The following is a 24,995-nucleotide window of genomic DNA, read 5'->3' on the forward strand; positions in this document are numbered from 1 at the left end:
CTTCAACGCAAATATATTTTGTAGGAGCTAAACGAAATCGTCGGATCATGTAATGCAAAGTCAATGATATAATTAAAATATTATAATCCAATATATGTAATTTAATAACCAAATCTGGAATATTTAAATGCAAATCTACATACTAACGGAATCTGTAGATTGATCTAAAATTACATAATCGTTTCATAATTGATACATATGTATGTACGAGCAAATAATTTAATCTGAGTATAATCTTAAATGATGCTGGTCAGACCTGGATAGTTGTAGCTGCAAGTCGATCGTTTTCTATCAGAGTTTCGAATTTATCTGATTTCATTGTTGAAGCGATTCCTCCATCAAATTGGTAAAAACCATCCTACCCACTATGTCACTACTATTTGAATCTGATTTCAAAAAATTATTATCTACAATAGATGTCTCTTTAATTTTCTTATACATATATGTATATAGTATTTTGTAACATGCTTATACATATGTCTGATCACAGTGACGCGTTAGAGTATTCTGTTGTCACTGTGGCAAAAAAAAGCGATATGTATATGTACATACATATCCCATTTAATAAGCACCTGTACTATTTAAGAAGTACTTATCTCTTCTCAAGACAGTTTAAATATGTGTCATCGCGTCGCTCAAGTTTAACTTTTCAATCAAATAAAGCAAAAGCAAACAAGACTATGATGAAATTTCAGATACAGAGATAAATATAGTGAAAATATTTTTTACTGTACAGCTTTGGCAAGGGTTATCAAATAATTACTTTATGATAAAATTCGACCTTCAAAATAACAATAAACTCAAATGGAATTGTTTGGAAACTCGGATATTTGAAAATGAAAGAATTGAGTATTTCATTTATAACAATGTATACAAATTACAATCATACAATCTTAACAAATTTATGATGTTCGTAAACAATCAACAAATAAATACAGACGAGCTGAATTTGTGAGAAAAATAAACGGATAGCCAACTTCAATTAGGAACCGTTACAACACAAGTTAAATAAAATTGGTAGACAGACAAACGATCCAAAGATTTGAATTTAATGACTATCCAGATCTTTTCAGCAGCGATAAGCTTACTTTGAATAAAATCGAATAATTCTTTCGATTCCAGTCGGCATTTGAGCCCTATACTCGAAACAAATGTGTATACATATGTACATATGTTACAATCCAAGTGTAAATTTCGTTCGTTCATGAGCATACTACATAGTTTGTTCAAGCACGAACCAATCTGGCCAGTTTTAGTACACACAAAAGAACAAATTGACAAACGAACTATTTCATGCACAAACTATTAAACATAAGTTTACAAAATATTCTCAATCGTTTGTCTCGTTCTATACATACATACATATGTATGCTTACAAGGAAGTACAACAATGTTATAATGGGGTTTCCATAGCATTGCCTCTTTAAATACTTGGCGTTTTGACATATCAAAGGTTTTGACAGCTAAAAGTTTCGTGCGATAGATACCTGGTAAGTCTATTTGAAAAAAAACATTGAAATTTTAGAAATTAAATTAAAACATTAATTTCTGTATGAACAAATTCGTATGTTTATGAACAGAGCCGGCTCAAAGGTGCAGCAAACTAGGCACGCGCCCAAGGCGCTGCGAGGCGCCTCATTTTTTTTTTTGATTATTACATTGGAAAAATAAAAATAATTTTGCTTTCTTTAAACTTATAAAACATTCTTTTATTCAACTAAATTTTTCTACTCGAAGTAACATTACTGATTGTAAAATATTACAATTTACGAGAAATGCAGGACGGTCAAATATCAAAACTTGTAAAACAAACTGTAATTTGGAATTCTATTTTATATAAATTACCGTTGAAGCATATGTATGTATATACATATATCAGGGATTGATTTGCTTCACGAAATTAAATATCTTAACCAATCGTATTCGAAAAAGAAATGCCACTCTATAAAATTCTTCAATTCATTGTTAAATATAAATTAATGTCTTCATTACCGAATTTATTCATAATTATCCATATTTTATTCATTTTTATACATAAAACGTATCTATTTTGAATAAAAAATTTCAACTTAATTTTTTGTTTTTGTCTTAATATATTTTTCTACAACATAAAAAGGGGGGGGGGTGAAACCAATCTGCCTAGGGGCGCCATATACCCGGCCCTAGGCCGGGCCTGTCCATAAACGAACTGGAGTGAACACTTAGACGGTAACATATTGTATATATGTACATATGTGGTTAGCCGAGACTCCTAAAATAACCATTTGTATTTCACTCATAATTTATATAAGGCTATCTACAATATCCACTACTTTAGAAAATATGTTGCGAGCCTCTGCATCAACTATTGTATGCAATGTCGGTATAAAAAAACATCTGACAATAAACAAAAAAAAATTGAAGGGCGTGCCTCCTCGCATTAAATCATCATGGCATGGCGGTTAAGGTCAAGCGATTTTTGATTGTCGACACTTATGTATTTATTCGGCAGCGACACATCTTGATAGTCTTTTTTGCGCGTCTGTCTACTGAAACGTCATTGTTTAACCAATGTAACATACGTAAATACAAGATCATCGGTCTGCCGCTACACCTGCACGAGGTCAACAACAACATCTTCTGCGGTCATCAACACCGGTCATTGTCGTAAAACCAGCTCAAAACATCATCATTATTTCAGAATTACACCTGTAATCACAGTCGCCTTCCTAATTTACCGATATTACGTCTCTCCAGAGTGCACCGGTACGACATTTCGAATGATTCGCAATATCATTATTGTCGGCTTGATCTAATTGCACGGTCGTGGTCTCCCGAGAAATGCGATAAAAAGCTCAATAAGAGATGTTACACTCGGCTGTTGTAATCCGTCGTGAGAGGCGATCGGTTTCGTGATTACGAAAGGAAAGGGTATAAAAAATATAATACAATTATATTGTAATAAAAGTACGAGTTTTCTTACGCAGACGCTTCTCACGAATCCACGAGAAGAAGATTGCGATGCAAAGCAATATGTGTTTGCGATTTGTATGTTATATTTAATATAATATACGTCGGCTAGTTCGGTTGCATTCAAGTTCTTAAAGCAAATCAAGAGAAGCACTTAAAGGAGCTTTCAAGTATGTATGCAGATAATTTTTTAATATAGGTGGAAATGTTAAAGAATGAGGAATTTTGATGTGTCGAGCTTTACATTAAATAAGTAATGATCCTTATCATTGATGTCTTAAAACTCTTTTTGTTTGCATAATGGTCTTCATTAAAGATGATTTACATTTAGTAATCAAACATATGAGATTTAAGGCACAGGCAGTTATGCATAACTTTTGATAAAATACATAAGTTTTCGAATGTATAAAATATCTTTGAGATTGTTTAGAGATTGTTACAGAGATTGAGTCTGCTTTTTTACTATAAACATATACTTATTCGATCATTAAAACGTGCAAAGGTAGAATTAAACTCTTTCAGAAGAACACTATCAAAGGCAAGCACATTAATCAAAACGTATCGATTTTATTGGAGGGTATGCAATGTATTGTATTACTTATATAAAACTGCCAAAAATTTTAATCTAAAAGAAAGATATGACGCAAGAAAGTGAAAATATCATATTATACAATAAACTAAAAGATAAATAAACATCATATTATATGATAGCTGATGGATGAATGAATACAGCAAAATAGTATTTCAAGTTAACTAATTAATCAAAAAAAATTTAATTCGCATGGATTTAAAAAAAAATTATGAGTAATAACAATGTGCACAGTAAAAGTGTATAGTAAAAATATTTAAAAAAAATTTTTTTTCGTTTCATTCATACAATTTCGTGAATGAATTTATGTGAAAACTTTTATCGCGTATGCTAGCTAATAAAGAAAACTTACGGTGCAGATATTTTCATAGGAGGCAACGACCCGGAGATGAAAATCTTCAACGTTTCGGAAAATTCACTACACGGAAAATGTTAGGACGGGCGATAAATAAGGGCGAATCGCATATTAACTTTCACGAAACGCAAAACCCAATATTCTTTACATCGACCAATCAATCTTCTCGCAAGTATACCCAGATTTGCCATACAACTCGTCGGTACAACGAAAATATCCAAACAAATCCCGCAACACAACAATGTCCAGAATAAATCTGAATTTTCACTTCATATATACTTCATAAAAAAAAATTGTATCGCCGAAATAAAATGCGCCCCTTAGACGAAATGGTATTCGATGCGACCCTCTAAAAACCACCCCGTCCTCTTAAGAGGCCGTCCGGACAATAAAAATGGACCATTAAGCGCATAAATTTTCCAAAATATGTTTTTAGAATTATGACAAATTGAAAGAGATCAAATTTAATATCGAGTTAGTCATTTTTTTATAAAATATCACCATTTTATAATGAAGTCTGGTGATTGTGAGACTCTTCCATTGAAGCACAACAGTCAAATAAGTAGAATCTTCTTTTAAATCATGGAGTATATACATATGTATGTATATATAATACATACATATATTGAGAGTTGCTGACTCTAGTATGCCAATTATATTATCATATATGTACATAGGTCTACAGAATCGTAAACTGGCTAATTCCGCTAGATTTCTCTAGGCCAATGGTAACAAGTCGCTCAATTGAAAAAACAGAGGTTGTATTCAACGTGTTTTTATACCAAATCGGTGTTTTTCCATTTGACAATTGCTCTCACAACACAAAAATACTGAATGCGCATAGAAACATCAGAAATCAAGCGGAAGTTTTTGAATTTTACAAAACAAACAATAGACGTCGCCACTGTGATACTCTAGAATAAAGTGTTCCATTTCACAACCGGTCTAATCTCCATCGTTAACACTTGAGAGTTCATTTTTCAGGCCTATTATTTATTTATTTATGGTTTTGGACCATTTAAGCATTACATGAAGAACTTAATGCGCCACAACAGTCTACATACACAAAAATGGACCTAATAAAAAATATACAAAAAAAAACAAATAAATAATAGAGAATGTCTAGCATCCACAGTCAACATCAATATATTACAATATACATATAAGAACCAGCCGTTAATACAAAACATCCCTGCGAGTTCCAAATGGAAGAGAAAAGATCAAAATTCCACTCATATGTACATGAAATTCAATTATGAAAAATATTATGAGCGCAGGCTAACAGAAAAATAGATTATAATAATATCCAATAGTTCATCGAGGTTCAAAATATCCGGTGGCCCCTACGGCATAAACTTCGAGTTGATAAAGACCCGAAAAATGAATCCGAAAAAAAATGAACTGGTACAAAAAAAATCTCGAGTTCGGATTTTCGCATGATCACAAAACTTCATCCATTGTTACTGCGTACATAGATAAAGTAAAAATGCAAGTACGCGTGTATGCGTGAGGTTCATGGGAAGGGCCGACGAAACTGTCTATCCCCTCATTCCTAATCTTAGAGCATGTACATACATATACACTCAATCATTTCAAGAGGACGATTAGTTCGTTTTTTTCGAGTTCAGTTTTCGAGTGTTCATCAACTTGGAATTTGTACCGTAGAGTGGACCCAAAGATATCACATTCAGGTACGGGAGCAACGATTTCATTAAGAAGTCGGATAGCTCTTGGAAATAGAAGCCATCCGATGAAGAACTTTGCGGACAGGAGGTGCAACCATCAAATGATTATGTCTACCACGCACAGAATTATTAGGGACATAAAGTCCCAACTGTTCCAGCAACAATGAGCATGACTTATTACCACGTATAAGCTGGAGAACAAAACGAATTAATATGAAGTTTCACCAAGTCCACAGGAGTTCGACCCAAATATGGCTAAAAGAAAAGGATTAGGGTAGAGATATGGGTACATAGGAAACGAAGAAATATGTAATAATTGAAATTGACGTATATATTTTTTCACAACATGTACATACATACATATAGCAAACTTTTAAAATTTGTAGCAACAGGTTGACAGCTTCTATGAAACTAAGCCAAAACTTTTTTACGTACGAAAAAACTCATACTCATTCTCGAAAAACCCAAAATAAAATACATTCATATGTATGTATGTATGTACATCACTTTTTTTACTAGCCTCTTCTTACTTTACTTTCGATTTTTATACTACAATAAACAGTTCATTCTATTATTGTTACCAATCAAGTGCAAATTCCGATTAAGTCAACAGTTATGTAATTGAAATACTACATAGAATGAGTCAAAATACTATACAACTCGCAAACTTGCTTACACGTTCAAGGTGATGTCGTTTACGTAACAATATGATACAAATAACAAAAGTGAATCATCATCTTAACGTATTATACACACGAAGTTAACACAATGTTTACATTTACGTATTCAATCATAATAATTATTACGAGGCTTTATTTCTTTTAACAAGATAACGCCTCTAATTGGACCGCGGTACTATTTTCAAAGAGTAAATACAGACATTACCCCGCAGATAATAAATATGTACAAATGTATGTACATATGTATTAACAATTTCTAGGAAAATTTCCAACTAAGCTTACAATGTTGTAAGCTTAAATTCTTACAATGTTGTTACTTTCAAAACATTTTTAGTACGTTCGCTTCATTCCAATGTTAATAATTCGATGATTGATTTACACGTACACGTACATATGTACATAAAACAAGCAAATCATTGAACGTGCTAAGTTTTAATCTGACATGGGAACTTAAAAAAATATTTATACATTTTGTACGAGTACTCGAAGTACACACACACATACATATGTAATATAATATAAACAGCATTCTGACCCGACTAATTTTAAGATTCGGCCTTGATCTGATGACTTCAAACGTTTCAACTTGTCGTGGGAGATTTTAATTGCAGATTCATAAAGTTGAGGTCATATTAAACACTTCCTTCATACATACATTCGTATCTATTTACGTTTTAAATGCGTACTAAAGGAATAATTATATATAAATACATCAAAATTGATTCGACACCAAAATGAGTAATTAAAATAAATATCGTCATAGTTTGTTTTATAGGCAATTACTTTATACTGCACAGTGCAAATAGAGTTAAGCTAATGTAAACAGTAACGCTCAAGCAAAATTTGGTTTAAAATGAAATTCAATTGAATTTTTCGAATGAAAAACGGATATAATTATGTACATAATGATGTGAATTAAATCAATATTTGTACTTGCAGTTAGAGATTGATAATATTAACACATTCAATGTATTCATAAAAATGTATGCTTTGAATGTTAATGTGGGATATTAAATTAAGAATCGTTGAAATATTTTTTGCAATTGATTCAGTTGAAACTCATTGCCATTATTTGAAATAAGTAGTGTGCTTTGAATCAAATTTAGAAAAAAATTGAAATTTATTGAAACAAACAAAAATTGCCTCTCAATAAATTATCAAATTGGCTATCATTTCGTAAATTGAGTTATGTATTACATTTTTTTCCAAATACAAAAGCAAAATTGGACCGTTTTCCTTTCCATAACCGGAATAAATACATACATACATATATATTATATGACAACAAGAAAAATAAAATATTCAGTGGTAGAAAATCAAATATTGGAATGCCTGCAAACATGTATCACATTATTTATATAAGTAAAAAAACAAACATAATCCTTAGACGATCAATATTTGATTCAATTTATATAATAAAAATGGATTTCGACCAAATAACGAGATGGCATAATCTAAAACATTTTAATTATATTATTCAGGGCGGTGGATCAAAATTTATATCATATTATATTTATATTTTATGATTTTTAATAAGATGGACTTTTCTTGCCAACGTATAAAATTATTAATAATAAAAATAATAGTAATTTTCAAAATATGAAAAATTCAAAAAAATCACTAAAAATTGACTAGTAGCCCTATTTATTGAATTATTGGTAATGAAATAGGTATAAATAAAAAGTAAGTACATTCATAGTATTATATACATGTATGTACATATGTATATTATGAATTTCATACACAAACAAATCAAATTTATTAAAAAAAGTATCAGTCGGAAGAAACATCGGTTTTGGTCAGAACACATCAAAATATGTGCAATTCGACGATTTTATGTGTAATAAAATTTAAATTCATGATTTTTATAAAGAAGTTATTAAATTTTTATTTATTAATCAATTTACTTCAATAAAATTAGAGATTCTAGTTGACGAATATCGTAATACTACTACATAATTAGAAAAAATAATAATCACCTACATATTAGTGAAGTAAAAATATATATGAGAGATAATGAGAGTCTATAATGCAAATTTCTATAAGATATTATGTGAAAACGTTGAAGTTATGGTCGTTTAAATAATTAAAATCTGACAAAATGAATGGGGGTAGAAATTCAAACATGCATGGGCAAAAACCCAAAATGTAATTAAGAGCTGTCATCGTCTCAAGATTTTTTGTATTTTTAAACATGTTAATTACGACTATATTTCAGTATCGACTCAGCGGACACAATTAAAATCTCTATCGGAAGCCAAACCTTGGAAAATGGCGATCGGAAGAGTTTTAGGAAGTTTGTCCACAACTAATAATATAAACCTTGTAATAAAAAGTAGTCGGAGTCGGTTTATTATTTACGACTCTGACTCCGCTTGAAATGCTCCGATTCCACGACTCCGACTCTACAACCCTGCTGTTATTACAAACATCAGTAATATATAATTTGATCTAATGATAGCTGTACTTACTTGAACTGTTGTCGGAAGCCGAATATTTATGTAATGAAAATAAATGAATCAATATAAAATTTAAAAATAAAACAAGTCTATATAAATTTGAAAATAGTCGAATTATAAAATTAATAATAATTTTAAAAACTTCAACCAAAAATCCGATACCAGATTTTCCAAATATAAAACGTATGTATGTATGTACATACGTTAAATCACAGTGGATGATTTTATCTTTATCACATTTCGGAAGATACCAAGTTCCGTTAGCTAATCTCGAATCTACCTTTTAAAAAGTACGAACAATTTCCAAGTCAGACGTTGGCGTCAACCGATGTAAACGACCCATTATGACCTATACCGCTAACTTGCCACGACTTTGACGTGTGATCGATTGTGACCCAACCTGTCTTCGTACATACCGGTAGTAGGGGAGTTAGTGTCGTCTGCCGCATTAGCATAATCGAAAGTGTGGACCTACGGAAAATGAGAAATTTTCCGCCATTTTAGCCACGTATGAACATTCAAGTGTCGCAAAAGTGAAATCATGCATGCATTTCATGCGAATTCGATGCACAATACATACCTATTTGCATAGGTTTATCGACAAAACACAGCCGAAAACGAAATCGTATCGAAACGAACAGCCTCAATGCATTATTTATGTATACGTTGGGGCTATTGTTATTGCAATTGCAGGAGATAGCGCAACGAACAAACGGTAACAATCGCCGTAATAAACGTGCAGATTTTTCTCTATTAATCTTCTGCGAACTGGCGAATTTTATACTTTTTGTATCAAATATTTTGAATGAAAATGGGTTTGTTCCAATTTTTTTTCATTATTTTGTGCGAGAAAAACAATATAAATCATAACTTAAATGCGGGGAACAGAACAAACTGACAACATTAAATTTATAGTGGACGCATTAAATACTCTGGTAGAGTAGTTAAAAATAATAATATCATAAATTTAGATATACAGTATTGTTGCGTAGGGGTGGTGTATAAGGGTGGGTTCAGGATCCAAATGGAAGGCCAAAGTCCTTGCAAAGTATTTATTCCACGATCTGGGAGGTCCACACGATACCACCACTCACTCCAGAATCATTTGATCTACCGTGTGTACCTCCTTAATAAATAAAAAGTTACTCAGCACAACTTCCCCGATTTATTAATATGTCTATTGTCTAGGCACATAAAAGGTCTACCCTGGCGAGTCTATTGTTTACGCACGCACTCGCCCCGAACTGTGAGAACTCCAGCGTATCCTTACACAGTCCTGTTAGCCTAATCCGGCGTCTCTATTGTTCACCCACGAATGCACTTAATCAGTGGATAAAGTGTTTCCACGTTACAGTATAATTTTATAATATTTTCCTTCCTCCAGGAAAACCCACGTACGTCTTACCTCTTCTGGAATATCAATCTGTAGGTTCTTACTTCGTAGCTGACTTTCGTGTATCATCTATCTCATATCATTCTATGATTTTCCCATCATTACGTTTCTAGTTCTTTTTCTTCTTACTATGTGTACTCACTATTTTCATGAATAATATTAAGGATAAAAAGACTATGAATAAATTTAGATAGAGGAATTTCTTTTTTATCCAAGAAAATGTATAAGAAATAGGAAAATTAATTGTGGAAAATATGCATGTAAACTATTAGTAAAAGTTGCACAAGAAAAGTGAAGGATTTGAAAGTCGTTCATTCATTTTCGGATGATTTTCCTGAAGCAAAAAGAAATAGCCACAAGTTTAAATGGAGGCTTTTCAGTTCCTTCGTATTTTAAGAAAATAAAAACAAACATTTTCCGCCCTTAATTTTTGTGACTTATTTATTAAGAGCCACAGCAATTTCGCACAGTAAATAGCCACCCATTAATCTTCAACAAATTCCGCAAAAAAAGAAAAAAAAGTAATTGATACAAGTCAGATGTTTTTAACTGCGAAACGTGCACCGGCAATATAATTGATTTACTTCTTTACTTTTCGTTCTGTTTTAATTCAAAAACAAAAAATAAACTACATATACATTCGGCAAACAATATCTGTTGCTAAAGTCGACGATTTAAACGCATATGTATTTGTTTTTGACATTTAATAACAGAATTCTAGTTGACATTGCCAACATATCATTGCAAACCTGTATAACCACTCATACCTCCTCCATTAAAACACGTAACTTGCTCTATATCGACGATTCGATGCATAATTGCAAGCAACAAACCAATTTTAGAATACCTTATATGTAGATATGTATGTGTGAATTGATAATATACTAAGTGAGATCGTTTTCATTTTTTTTTTTGAACATTCCAACAAGTTAACTGGTCTGAACTCCTTTTTCTTTTTAGGTTGTGTCGTTAATAATTTATACAAAACGGGCAATATAGATGAAAAATTGCCTTTGTTCTGCGTTAAGAGAGAAGGAATCACATCTGCCATCATGTTCTAGAATGGAATAATTCAATTAGAAGAACAACGTTGTACCATTTTTATAGGCCCTTTTACGTTTAACGGTTCACAGTGAAAGAGCATAAAGCGAATATGAAAAAGTAATGTATTTTTATAATATAAAATAAATGTGCGAGAAAAAAACCCATAGTACATAACCATAAATGTATACTATGAATGTATATACATACATACATACGTAGGTACAATTGATAATGTTATCAAACGTAACAAGAAACCATTAGACATTAAAAACTTCTGGTGAACATTCGTCCGTGCTATTCCCCTTTGTCAGCACTGCAGGACTTGAAAAAAGTCAAACAAAACCGTTAAAAACCGGAAAAACCACTTAAAATACCCGTCGAGAGAATACAGCGAAAGTTCATTCGAAAGAACCGAACGTGTTGAATTAAAAAATATACGAAAAATATTTTCATATATGAATATTCTATTAGCGTTAAATTCCCACTTGCCAATTGAAAATTCAATGTCAACATCTTTCTCAAAATTAACAGACTTTACAACGATTTTCATTGTGATTAATACGAAATAATATAAACGTGTATACTAACGGAGTAATTAAAAATTTTAAAAAATATGTATATATACATAATATTAAAAGCCGATTTGATTAGAACATCAAATGACGACATCGTAATAAAAATAAATAGACACATTTATGTAAATATGATGTTTACCCTAAAACCGGGCTGACACGATCCGAGTGCACTCAGTCACTCGTTACTCGTAACGTGGCAACGTCCGAATAACAACCCGTTATAAGTATAAATATAGATACATACATATATATATATATATATATATATATATATATATATATATATATATATATATATATATATATATATATATATATATATATATATATATATATATATATGAATATTTTATTTAATAACACTGAGCAACAAAAATAAAATACCGGAGCTGCTAAATACTACTAAATACATGCACCGATCGATGGATATTATTTGCATTTTGGTCTTATTTTGCGATGAATATAATTTCTTGTTTGAAAACTTGTTTTAGTTTATTCTTTATTAAAAATAAACTAACATTCTTGTATATTATTTAAAATTTTATTGCAAGAATGAACGAATTACATTGAGCAACAAAAAATCACGTATCTATTTAACGTACTGGAGTGGAGACGAATCAATCTTTATTAAGTTTAAGCCACTGAATTCGAATATAATAATGATTTTTGTTGGCATGCTCTCATTTAAGAGATATGAATGCTTAAAAAAATGGAAAATATTTTACTTAAACGAGAGCAAGCCAAAAAAAAACCATTGTCATATTCTAATTCAGTGGGTCAAACTTAGTAAAGATTGATTTTTCTCCACTCCAGCCAGTAAAAAACGTGATTTTTTGTTGCTCAATGTAATTCGTATATTCTTTAAATTACATTTTAAATTTTATACAAGAATACTAGTTAATTTGTCATACAAAATAAACTGAAACAAGTTTGCAAACATCGAATTATATTCATTGCAAAATAAGACTGAGATGCAAATAATATCCACCGATCGGTGCATTTATTTATTTTTAAATTCGATTTATGTAGAATTATACATTTTTATCTATTTTTTATAGAAATAATTTGAGATTTATCTCATTAAGCGTCTTTTGATAGGAAAATTTTGGATCAAAAGAGAAAGAGAGAGGAACTAGTTTTAACGGAACTATTAAAATATTAAAATTTTGGGGTCAAAATACTATATACAGACATACATATATAATACGTATATATATTTTCTTTAATCTTGTACCAATGTAATAATATCAGAATTAAATCATGGGGGCGGGTGGATTTAGTTGATTTTTAATGCAAATTCAATATGTAATTGAGAGGGGGTAGGAGGGGTAGAACCCCCCACCTCCCGTTTCCGAATAACGTTATTAATTTTAAATCAAAATTATACAGCAGTTGATGGATGTGTTAATGCCTATACAATACAAGCATCCTTTGATGTTTTTTTAAATAATTAATATTTATACCTACACATACGTAACAATTAACAATTCATAGTAATACAACTTTCAATTTCAATGAATATAAAAAAAAATACTTGATTTCTAACAAAAGTCATGACAACAAAGCTATAAACTTACGTCACATACGTCAACAACAGACAACAAAAATAAAAAAAGACTTAGCAATACGAATTGACTGATTATACAGATGGCTCATAAATAACGGAATATTATTATCCATTTAGAAAATTTTAAAAAATTCCTGTTATATATTCCTGTTTATAAGTATGTATAAATTGACCCTTGAAACGAGACAGACACTTCAGTCACATTTTTTGACCTTGCCGCGTTTCAAATTGATGGTACTTGAGCGATAACTGATATAGCAAACAAAAATGAACGAGACATTCATTATTAAACGACATGTTTATTATGCAATCTATGTATGTATGTATGTCATACTACAAAAAAAAGTCAAATAATGAATGCTTGACATTTACAGTTGTTCATGTGACGTCACCGATTTTGCACTATGTCTTTAATACTTTCAACTATGACTCGTATACGTCAAAGCTTAAATCTCAAGGCAAAATTGAGAGTTAAATATCCCGCATAAATACACATATAATTTACAACAAAAGGAAACTCCACATCGAGCACAACTAACAGCTCAACACACCGATTGACGTGTCAACAGCAGCAGCAACAACAAAACCCAACGCATTGACGTTCGCACAAAGCAATGTCAAGATGAACGGTTCGACAACCCGGTTTGAACTTAGCCGCATTTCGAAGTTTTGGCTTTGATCTAATTGTCGACACACATACCTATTGATCTCGTGTCTCCACTGTTGAGTCGCAGGAGGTCGTGTTGACGAGGGTATCCAAGATCGCGATCTTTCCGTAGTATGTGCGGAATAGATTTGAGACCGACCGGTTCGGCGGCGAACCGGTGCGATTTTATCGACCGGTCTACTTTGAAATCACCAGCCGAACGAACGTCGATTCGCCGGTGAACGTCGTCGTTGACTGCCTTGGCTCATGTTGATTCTTGGACGACCTCATCTTCTGGGTCTCCCACATCGCAACGGTACAAAGTCGGCAAAGATATGGTAGGGATGCGAAAAAGTTCAATCGAATTGTACGCGAAATGGTTATAATTAAATACCAAGGACCCTAGGCATTGTTTGAGAAACGAAAGCGAATTGAAAATTTAAAAATAAACGCTGCCCAATCCATTAGACGCGCAAGGTGCGTTCAACACGTTCTGTGATGCGTACTAATTAGATATCGCCGTATGAATAAACTATTTTTTTTGCACCGCGATATACAAACATAATGTACGTCTAAATTCGAATCGGGTTGAGTGAAATTTAACAAATGCGTTCACGAATTGTGCCAATTTTGTAAATATTGCCAAAAATAATCATGCAGAAATTCAATCAGAACATGCTCAAATCCTTATAAATAGGTCAGAATATAAAAATTTCTTAAAAAAAATAATCTAAACAATTGATTCCAGTACATATACACATTTCCTTCGTTAAAGTAATCAATTCAATTGAAATAAAGCAGACAAAATGGTTGATTTCCAATTCTATATACTAGGTTACATTGATTAGAGCCTTCTTAATACATACAAACTTGTAAAAAGTGTAAAAACACAATTTTTAGATTCGATGACTCGAATATGCACATTTGTATATAACAGTTTAAACCAGCAATATAACTCAGTGGCTAGCGTATAATGGTATCAACTGAAGGGTCATGGGTCTGGTCAAACCAAACCTTGCTGGTCAAACCTTCAATATATGTATGTATGTCAATCCAGGTCGATCGTTTTCTATCAGAGTTTGCCAATTTATCTAATTTCAGTTTTGAAACATTTCCAAACAAATTGGCAACCTACTCTCATTTGTCACCATTATTTTAATATAATTTCATATTTATTATAATAGTGTTATAAATGTATATAAAGTACATATAGTTTTTTAGACCACATGATTTTTTCCACACCCCTGAACGTATCAAGCTGAAAATTTATATTTGTATTTTTAATGTACTAACTTAGAGTTGATAAGGTTTAGGTCAGAATTACTTAACCGGAAGTAGTATTATTTATTAAAACAATATTTCATTATTTTATTTTGACCTTTTAAATTATTTTTATCTTCTTGATATTTAATGTGTATAATATATATAGTGATTTTAAGTTACCAAATAAATTTGAACAGTATCCGACAACCGTAAGTAGAACATTTATCTTGTGTAAGTTTCTCTACATTACGCTTTGTATCGTATCGTTAATTTGTATCGAAAATGCTCTCATAGCCGGTATGTGTAAACGTGTATGTATGTTTAATTTTCGAATTTTGTTTTTTATCCTCTTATATTACTCAAACACATACATAGATATACATAGTAGTGGGTTGGTCACGTCCGAATTTTTTTAACTATATAGAGCGAATGTTGGAAGAATTTATTTTGGAAACTGGACTGTGACACCACAGTACATATGTATTGCAATATACTAAAATTTGATAGACATTTACTATGTAAAGCAAAAGCGCCATTAAAATTCGGCAAATTGTTGTATTACTCAACACTACTCCAATTCGACAATCGCCTACAACTCTACATACATTACATGTAAATAATAATGTGAAGCAACAGAAATGTTACCTAAGAATTTCGCCTACTAACGTATTCTTTTGGCACCGGTGGATTCTCACGATCTTGTTACTTTTTCTTTTCATTATTTTCGGTGAAAACGCAAAGAAAAAAACCATTTGCAAAATAAGCTTCTCCAACACAGCTCAGGAAAAGTCATGTGAATCATGACAGTAATAATTTCATTCACCCACAACTTTACGGTACATTTTTTAGCATCACATTGCAAAACGAACTATTCAGTACGAAATACTTTCACCCATATGTAAGAACTCAATACATTCTGCTAACCTTGTAGGTAAGCAAACGTGCGTACAGGATAACCGTTATGCGTGTTAGAATCGCATAATTGGTTTTCAACTGGTCTAATAGCAGTAGAAAAACGCGTAAAAGAATCTGTACAAATTCAATAATTGGACATTTGAAAACGCGTGATGAATAATTGATTGAAAGATTACATATGTACATATGTACGCGTGTAATGACGTTCAAATATGCATTTAGAGGTAATTATATTCACATTACTCACATACAAATTAACGTGTAAAACTTTTGGATAAACTTGCAACATGCAGACATAATAGGATGCTATTATGATGTGTTTGTACATATGTAAAGTTTGAAAAAAAACCTCTTAACATACATATGTATGAATTATTTGTTTTGTATTAAAAAAAATAGAATCCATTGTTACTATATGCATATAAATATCGTACCATTCTTTCAAAAATTTCCGTATTAAATAATATTAACAAAGAATATACATATGTACGTGTAAAGAAAGCTAAACAAAATTTCGAAAAAACTACCCTGCGTGTCATATTACAAAAAATAATCGATAATAAATGGGAAAAATTTGCATCATAACCGAAAACGCACATTTCAAATTGGTCCATCATTATCAGAAGAGCACTAAATCACCATAATTTCCCATGGGCGACGGGATTGATGGCTATGGCAATTTAATAAAAATTTGTGCAAAATTTGCCGGAAGAAATATACTCGCTGTATCCATTTACGATATTACAATATTATTACATCATAAATTTTACCAATATATGTATGTATGTATTTTGACAGTAAATTTACACTTTATCGAAAAATATACAAACTATCTTTCCACGAAGAATGTACATACAAAAATATATAGTTAAATCGAAAAATTAATTCAGAGAAATGAAGCAGGAAACCGAACCTTTTTCCTGCTTCCATTTTGAGATGCGTCAAACCAAATAAGACAGGAAGTCGAATTGAATCTTTCAACTTTTTATCATTCTTGATGCGTGTAAAATGGACCGACTTACGAATATGCAAATCTAAATATCCACACGATTATTTTATCAAATATTCAAGATTTTAAATAATTTACTGAGTAGCTAATTGTAGCATGGTTAAAAGTGACGACTGCAGTATCAATGAATATGATGATGATCAAAATTTCACTACTACTAAAGGTCCGTTTATATCATCCAGCAATGCACGTCAACAGCTCGGCACAACACTGCACGGTAAAGTCTACTTCTATTCATACTATACAGCACCGCCCATTTTCGGCACGTTTATGCTTAATTTGAATGATTGTAAGGCAAAATCGAATCAATCATCGAGTCAATATTGTCACATTATGACGTTTTCGAAAATATTCATAGGCACGGAGCAACACTTTCTTTAGTACGGGTGCACTCGTTAGTATGACATCACGTCATAGTGGCGAGTGCACCCGTTTCGGATTCTGCTTCATACGTTTCGGTGACATTTATTGCTGTATAATATGAATAGATCGTGTCGGTTACTACTGTCACGGATGCGCGGCATATACATTAAGGAGTATATGTATGACTGTGCCCGTTTAGAATGTACTAAATAATTTTTTTTACTAAGTTTCACTTTGCACATTGTTTTGGACAAACCTCCTAAATCTCTTGATCGGTTTGAAATTTCAATTTTTTCTGCTTAGTCGATAGTGAAATATAATCTTTATAGGCAAGTTTAAAAATTCTAAAATTTTGGACACGGTGACAGCTATATCTTTGCCAAGGGCCGGTAATCTTGTTTGCTTGACTTTCCGACCCCTGCTCGTTTAAACTTAATCTTTTTCACACTATATCTTATAAAAAAACTCCGACTGGTCTACCTTTGTTTTCAACTTTGATTTTGACTTTCTGTCTTGATTTACGTTAGACCAGGTACCACTTCCGATCATCAAATCGATCTGATATTTCGCATACTTGTGTAAGTACATAAGTGTATACTTTTGCCTGAAATTCCTTTTGACATTGATATTTTGAATGTCCTGTTGGAAAAAAAACATCTTAGTAAACCGTAAAAGCGTTTGAGTCATCGGCGAATACACAACCGTAAATTTGTAAATTGATCTGTTTCTACAGTTTCTGATTGCTTTGATAAGTTTCAATTTTCCCCAGCATATTTATCGTATTGCTGTTTACGTGCTGTTGTCAGCTTGAGCTGTGCTGGTATAATATAAACGAACCTAAAACCGGCAATAATTGGAGGACGATCATCAGTAATTAAATTAATTTGACTAAGGCTGAATTTTAATGAAAATAAAAATAAAATGTTTATACCATTTATTATAACAAGTGACGCGTCAATTTTCAGCACGCTGACTATAGAATGGAAATCAAATTTATTATGTAGTCTAATGTCATAAATTCGAACATGCCTGTCAACTTTGGTAACAAACAGATTCTGTTTCACATCAGTTTAGCTAAAAAAAATATACTACACCGACCATACTCAATCAATCTGGCACCGTTCAACTTCTAGTCCTTATCACGAATCAAAAATCATTATTAATTTGTAAACAACTATTAAATAATACAAACATGGCGTCACCGAAGTACAAGTACGTACTGAATCCAATATGATCAACCTAAATTTATAATCTTTTAAAAAAATATATTTATTTTTTCAGTACAAATTTAAAACACAAAGAAACCACAGTGTGATAAATTCACCATGAATTGAATTACTCATGAGTTATCATTTCGCAATCGGCATGTTGAAGCACTCTGATAAAATCGTCTGGATAAATGATACTCTTGTCTGGTTCGTCCGCATTGATATCATCCTTTCAATTATTTTGCTAACTGATCCTTCGATTAAAACAGCATATTTAGACAGTCTCACATTGCTCGTAAAATTGGAAAGCCATGTGCTTATCAGTGCTAATAATACATGTATTCAATTTCAAACGTATGGGAAAACCCAAAGTGGTTGTTAAAAAGCTGGTGTGATTCTAACATTTGCAAAATCGGACATTGAACAAACAAATTCATCAATATGAACGTTATTGCTCTACAATTTGGATCAATCGAAATCGTTATACATATGTAGTAATTAAAGTCAAGTTGAGTAATTTTGGCACTGGATGTACAATCCAATTCTGACTGATGAATTCACGGAATTAGCGAATAGTTATTTATACACGAAAATGTTTGCATATAAAAACGCACGAAATGTTGAGACGAGAGTTCAATCACATAATGGAGATTTTATCTCCAATCTGTATACTTTGGTACATGTGTATGTACATATATTTAAGTACATAGTAACAAGCCAAGCCTATGCATATTTTTATTTGTTTGCTCGCCAAGTCACTAAATAGTATTGTTTGCTCGCCAAGGCACTGAAATAAAATCATAAACGGATTTATCGAATGCCTTGAAGTGAAAAATTAAGTAAACTTATAAAAATATAATCTGATGAGTTAGTTAATAAAGCACATACATATGTATGTACATATGTACAAATCCTTTTGGCACACGATGATTGTTTATTTTCGATCGACTGTGAATATAAATTCTTAAGATAACATTTTTCTCACGAGGTTTATTGTAACAACACCGATCATACAAATAAATCGACACGTTTGACATTTTGTTTATGGCATTATAATGATTCCCGAGAATTCAATAAAATATCAAAAGAGCCAGTAAACGATATTAAACGATCGCTTTGTAAACGTTTCAGATTGAAGTCGATCAAGTGTTGCATCAAAAGCGGCTTTTTCATTGGGCTTTTCAAATATTCTGTATTTTCAAATAAAATTTAACAAAAGCGATTCACCAATTTCATAAACATGTTATGATGATCAACAATATACATCATATGTATGTAGTGCAGTGGTTAGCGTATAATGCTAACAGCCGAGGGGGTCACGAGTTCGATTCCTGATTCAGTGCTGCTGGCCAGACTTCGGATATATGCAACTCCAGGTCGATCGTTTTCTATCAAAGTTTGTCAATTTATCTGATTTCATTGTTGGAACGATTCCTATCAAATTGGCCACCTACCTTCATTTGTCACTACTATTTGAATTTATAGTAAAATTTGAGTATATTTCAGCAAATGTATTCCGTATAGAATTCTAAAATGGTACTTTGTCTTTGGAGAAAAGAAATATCTTTGACCAATGTGTCTTGCGTGTAGGGGAGGCCTTCATCCAGCAGTGGATGGCGAATGGCTGTGAATGTTGATGATATTACAAATGTACAAAGTTGGCCATAGGGGTCGCCTTGAGGGAAATCCCATAATGAGAACCATGGTAAAAAAAAATTAAAACGATTTATTTTCTTAAATAGTAAATTTTTCAATTTTTAGGTTGTATATATTTTTTCTGTTAATGACATATATATTAGCATATATACAGTCATATTGAAGAGTATTCAGAGGTAAGGAAAATCAAGTCGAGGTACAAGAAAACAATCAGGTAGGTTTCAGATCTTTAATAGTTCCGAATACTGAGGCCAACCCACCGGCTTTTATACATGTTCGTCTGCCGTGCGGGTTTGGTCGTTTAGTCGAGCTCGCTCATTGGTCGATGAGTCAAGCTCTCTGATTGGACGACGTGCACTGATCCCCCTATCTTTATCCAACAATATTTTGATAAAAATTTGTTTTTTTTTCAATTGATCAATTTATTCATCGTTTTGATAATTTTTTTCTCCAAAACGAATCGATGATATAAAAATTTACAACTTTTCAAACAACTATTTTATTTATGTAATATGTATATGACATGTATGTAATAATCACACCGGATACATCGAAAATATCCATTTAAATTCATAAAAATGATGATGATGGCAATAAATTACCACCATAATTAGGTGTTGTATACATACATACATACATATATAACATACACACAAGTTATTATATAAAATTTCGCATAATATTTAGCCATGGACAATTCCATTTCTGTGTCTCGTACAAAAAGCCATCAATATATGAACAAACAAAAAAAAACTAACAAAATTTCTAAAACTTTGCATATATTATACTCACTAATGGAAAGCAAATATGTCTCGAGTATTGTAATCTGCCGAAGACGATTTTGACAACAAAATAAACAGTGACAGATGACAGGAAAAGTCACGGAAAACGCTTCGCACACTCACCTAAATTTATACACAATTATGCAAATATTCATATAAATTTTCGGAATTACCCATAAGTCTTGTTAAATTCGTCGCTTATTCGATCAAAGTGGTACGTGTCACATAACGCGACCGTTGAACTCGACCTTAAGCGTTAATTAAAATTCTCAAATTAGGCGATTTCCAAAACATGTGTGCTAAAACGCATTCGTTGAAACGAATACGAGCCATGAATTTCGTTAAAGTTGTATATCAAATTAAACGGAACGATGGAACTAGTCGGACAAATGCCTGTTCTAATTAAACGGACCGCTTCTAATTACGTATTGTATCTAGTCAATTGTAGTGTACACATTCGGAGGTCTCAATTCAAATTGCGGAAATTTTGCATTGCGTCACTTCCCCAACCTGATTTTCGATATAAACGAGATGAAATATGTGTGTCTGGTGTCCAATTTAAATGTCTGTTACTTCAATTATTATGGTATTGAAATGCGTCGTTGAGAGATGATTTATTTCTACATATAAACACACGCTTCAGACACTTTATAAATCATATTTAATAGGAATCCGTATGATGGTAATCTAAAAACTGAAAGGTGCAAGGTTTTAATCCTGGCAGAGGTCAAGGTTCTTGAATATATGTATACGATATGTACATGATATCTGACAATGATGATTTTAAATACAGATCGTCTACATCCTGTTTTTGTCTTCTGATTATATTTGATTCGAGTTTAGTAACCGTTTCATACAATAAAAAATTGGAAACACCAAAGGTCAAATCATTGTTTATTCCATAATTTTGTTTTTATCTACATATAGAAAACAGACTAGAGAAGTAACATTCTAAAGACATTACGCGTACTTATTTCACATAAAACATTTAACAAGCGATTATCTCTGAGGTATTATTCCAATCCTATCACTAGTTTCAACATATTTCACACATCTATGTATGTGCATTAAACCGGAGTGAAAAACGCGAGTTTTGAATTTTCATTGGTGAAAATCTAATTGATTTATCTCTTCGTTACATTTCATAAAATATCGATTGGTTAGAGGCACAGGACATTGTTTGAAATTAATGATTTTTTTTATTTAACGTTCCCTTGATATGACTAAAGATTTCCACTAGGTTCGTTGATGAAAATCGAAATTCGCATTTTTCAATCCAGCTTTTTCTTAATTATTATCTTCTCAAAATTGTGTGTACTATTTGAACCCTTTTTTTACCCCTATAAACAATTATTTATTAAAATGTTGATTCCAAAAATAATTATTTATTTTTAGTCGTATATACGTATACCTATACGTACTTTCATATTCGTTTAATAGCTCGTTTTTTATACTGCCTTTCTATGATACATATAAGACATTTGATTTTTAAAAGGCAAGGTCCAATGAATTGAATAGCTTTAAGATCAAACTATGAACAAATGTATATGTACATATGTATTTATAATAGCCGAAAAGGTTGTTACGTATTCATATATATGTATATATGTACATAATATTATGTATAATTATATAAACAAATATCCTATCCGATTTCAAGGCTATTTATCTCGCATAAGAGGGGAAATGTGTGTGTTATTTTTTCATTGTAGTATCGTTCAGTATCGATTTTCGAACTGCGAACGAAACAAATAAACTTTTTATAAGATCTCCGAAAGTTGAATTATTTATGCTACGAGATTGAAGCAAAAAAAAATCTGGGCACTATTTCGTTGGATGCGATCTGCGAAAATCCATCAAAGGGAAATTCGGAGAAAGAGGAAAACCATTAATATTCATAAAAACACTAAGACCTGTGGCGCAACGCATCTCAAAAGGTTGTTATCCATTCGTTTTCGAATCGACTATTTAAACTGATCGTACAAACTATGTAAATCTATAGTTAAATATTGTAATATAACTTGATCGCATTGAAAATATAATTATATACAAGAAATTTTTCAATGCATTATTAATATTCATGAAAAATTTCGATGGCACCTGTTTAAACGGATGCGTAGATTGCATCCTGGTCAAAGTTCACGATCTAAGATCTATTGAAACATTTAGGAAGCGATCTGAGTAAGGGGTCAAACTCCTTATATAATATGTAGTACTCTTATCAGACTAGGTCAAGCAATTGCTTTTACTTATTTAATTTTATACCTATGTAGTACATATATATACTTGATGTTAATACATATCGATAAGTAATTGAAGTAAATTGTTATTTAACTAGCACGATGATAGCAGAAGTATTAATTGTGATTAATTACGATATTGATGAGCGAGAATCAATTACAATTTGCATGAGGTCACCGACTGTGAGTTATTTGGAAATCCTTGATGTTTCCGACAGCTACCATGTAGATTCTAGAAAACCTTCAAATCACTTTATAAAAACTTCCCGTCAAATATTAAATATAATTTGCAATCACGATTCTTCAATTCCAAAACAGAAATATTTGCTATATGGAAAATATTGTCAATTATGTATAATTTAATAAACAAATAAGTGATCTTGGTGAAAATATCATACATACATCTTTTTCTTTTTAATGCCTTGTCCGCATTCGGACGTTGGCGACCATCTCGTCCATTATTTGAAGATATCCACATCGGTCTTCAGCGGCTCGGAACAGTTCTTCGGCGCTCATATCGGTCCACATGCGCATGTTTCGAAGCCAAGATAACTTTTTCCTGCCAATCCAGTTTTTTCCTTCTATTTTCCCCCATGGTTATCAAACGGAGAAATTCGTATTTTGGACCCCGTATCATGTGTCTGAAGTACTCCATCTTTCTCCACTTGATGACAGAAACAAGTTCCCTGCCTGTCCATCATGCCGAGGACAGCTTCATTTGATATATTTTTGGTCCACATCTCAAAAGCTTCGATGCGGCTGATCATCTTGGTCTTCAGAGTCTACGTCTCACATCCGTGTAGTAATACTGTCCAGACGTAGCTCTTCGCAAATCTCAACCGCGTAGGAAGATGGAGATGCTTGTTTGTAAGCGCCGCCTTCATTTTGATAAATGCTGTTCTAGCCATCTCGATGCGGATTCTTAGATCTTCATCTGGGTCAATCTCTTCATTCAGCCAGGTACCCAGATATTTGAATCTTTTAACTCTTTCTAAACACCTCTCCATCCAACGTTAGATCATCGGTGTCTGTTTGCATTCTATCTACTATCATAAATTTTGTCTTCTTTAGATTTATGCGCAGACCTCTTCGATTGCTTTCTTGATGTACACGGTCTAGAGATCTTTGCAGGTCTGCAAATTTTTCAGCGACTAGTGCCGTGTCATAAGCATATCTTATATTGGTGATCGTCTCGCCGCCCACCTTGATACCCTCCGTTTCTTAGAGATCATCGTGGAAGATGGATTCGGTGTAGGTGTTAAAAACAGTAGGTGATAGGATGCATACTTGCCTGACGCCCCGCTCTATAGGAATATAGCATACATACATATTGTGTGCATAACATAGGTCAATATGAAAAAAACAAATTTATGTCAAACCATAAACAATAAACAAGTTGCCATAAAAATATAAAGCAGCAAACTTACGAAGAAGTGTTGTAAATCAAACTGAAATCAGAAAACAATTATGTATGTACACACTATGTGTGTATTTACATATGTACATATATGTATATGTAGGTGGTCCATATGTCTAGTTTTTGTTACCTACATACATACATATATAGCTATCGCTAAGAGTTCAATGTAATGTATGGGATGAAAATGACCTCTATTG

The 24,995-nt window shown here is 32.1% G+C and overlaps 1 protein-coding gene across 1 annotated transcript in view; it reads right to left on the bottom strand.

The window, feature by feature from the left end:
* LOC143918961 (uncharacterized) overlaps positions 1–14,196 on the bottom strand; it is a 48,851-nt gene extending 34,655 nt beyond the window's left edge. The window contains exon 1 of the mRNA XM_077441089.1: positions 13,997–14,196. The gene's annotated coding sequence lies outside the window, so the exon portion shown is untranslated. The remainder of the gene's footprint in view (positions 1–13,996) is intronic.
* Between the last annotated feature and the right edge of the window lie 10,799 nt (positions 14,197–24,995).

The sequence above is a fragment of the Arctopsyche grandis genome, chromosome 11, assembly GCF_051622035.1.
Source record: "Arctopsyche grandis isolate Sample6627 chromosome 11, ASM5162203v2, whole genome shotgun sequence".
NCBI lineage: Eukaryota > Metazoa > Arthropoda > Insecta > Trichoptera > Hydropsychidae > Arctopsyche > Arctopsyche grandis.